The sequence below is a fragment of the Phalaenopsis equestris genome, unplaced genomic scaffold, assembly GCF_001263595.1.
Source record: "Phalaenopsis equestris unplaced genomic scaffold, ASM126359v1 Scaffold000263, whole genome shotgun sequence".
NCBI classification, from domain to species: Eukaryota; Viridiplantae; Streptophyta; class Magnoliopsida; order Asparagales; family Orchidaceae; genus Phalaenopsis; species Phalaenopsis equestris.
The window spans coordinates 579457-580580 of record NW_018164705.1 but is presented as its reverse complement, the minus strand read 5'-3'; the positions used below and the strand labels follow the sequence as shown (position 1 = coordinate 580580).

At 31.0% G+C, this 1124-nt stretch overlaps 1 protein-coding gene across 1 annotated transcript in view; it reads left to right on the top strand.

Annotated features, from left to right (window-relative positions):
* Window positions 1-1124, top strand: part of LOC110024631 (plant intracellular Ras-group-related LRR protein 1-like) — a 14447-nt gene that overhangs the window by 11696 nt on the left and 1627 nt on the right. The window lies entirely within an intron of this gene.

The following is a 1124-nucleotide window of genomic DNA, read 5'->3' as shown; positions in this document are numbered from 1 at the left end:
TATATATATATATATATATATATAAAGCAAATTTAGGTGTTGTATGCATAAATAGATTGAATGCAGTGATACGTATGTAAATGCCCTTAGAATATTTTCTAAATTTTCTAATGTAATAGTTCTAATGTAATAAATAGAAAAATGTGATAAAAGAATATGCAAAAATAAATGAGACATAAGAAAACTTTATTTCATAATTTTTATTTATTTTTTATTTTAAAAAATATGGAATGATCTTAATGCTAATGCATCTTGTTGTATTATTGGTGAGGTAGACTTGAAGTTAAGTTCTAATAAAGAAACCTTTAGATGAGTTTCGGATCACCAAAGAATTTTTTTAGTGAGTTATTTTAATCAGAGGCTCTAATCAAAAGGCAAAAAGTATAGAGGGGTTTATGAGTTTCTTAAATGAACTCTTTTAATTATCAGATGGTTTCTTCTCTATTTAACTTCATGTCTTTCTTTCTCTCTTTATCTCTCTAGCTTTATCAACCTCATGAATCTGTCCCTTCCATCCTACCCCCCTTTCTTCCTATTCTCTTTTTATCACCGTCTTTTGCTCTTTCATTTACTTACCTTTCTCTACCCATCTCTCCCCCGCCTCAATAAATTTTTATTGTGTATTATTGGTGAGGTAGACTTGAAGTTAAGTTCTAATAAAGAAACCTTTAGATGAGTTTCGGATCACCAAAGAATTTTTTTAGTGAGTTATTTTAATCAGAGGCTCTGATCAAAAGGCAAAAAATATAGAGGGGTTTATGAGTTTCTTAAATGAACTATTTTAATTATCAGATGATTTTTAAAAGTCTCAATATGGAGCGAAAATGCTTGGCACCGTCAATCAAACAAGTGATTGTATAACCAAGAAGTGGCTAGTTACAAGTTGGCAGAAGCATAGATCAGTTTAATGAGCCTCTTTCTGATTCTAGGGTTGTTGGAAGAGTTGACCGAAATAAACATGAATTATAGAAATGATCTAGCCCGACTACACTCACTTGCGTTTAAGTGTTAGTGGTCAGATATGATTTTATGAATGATCGAGCATGATCATACTGAATGCGATTGGCTAAGTGAAGATTCTTAGATGTCAAGGGACAAACATCGACTGATATAAAATGAACACA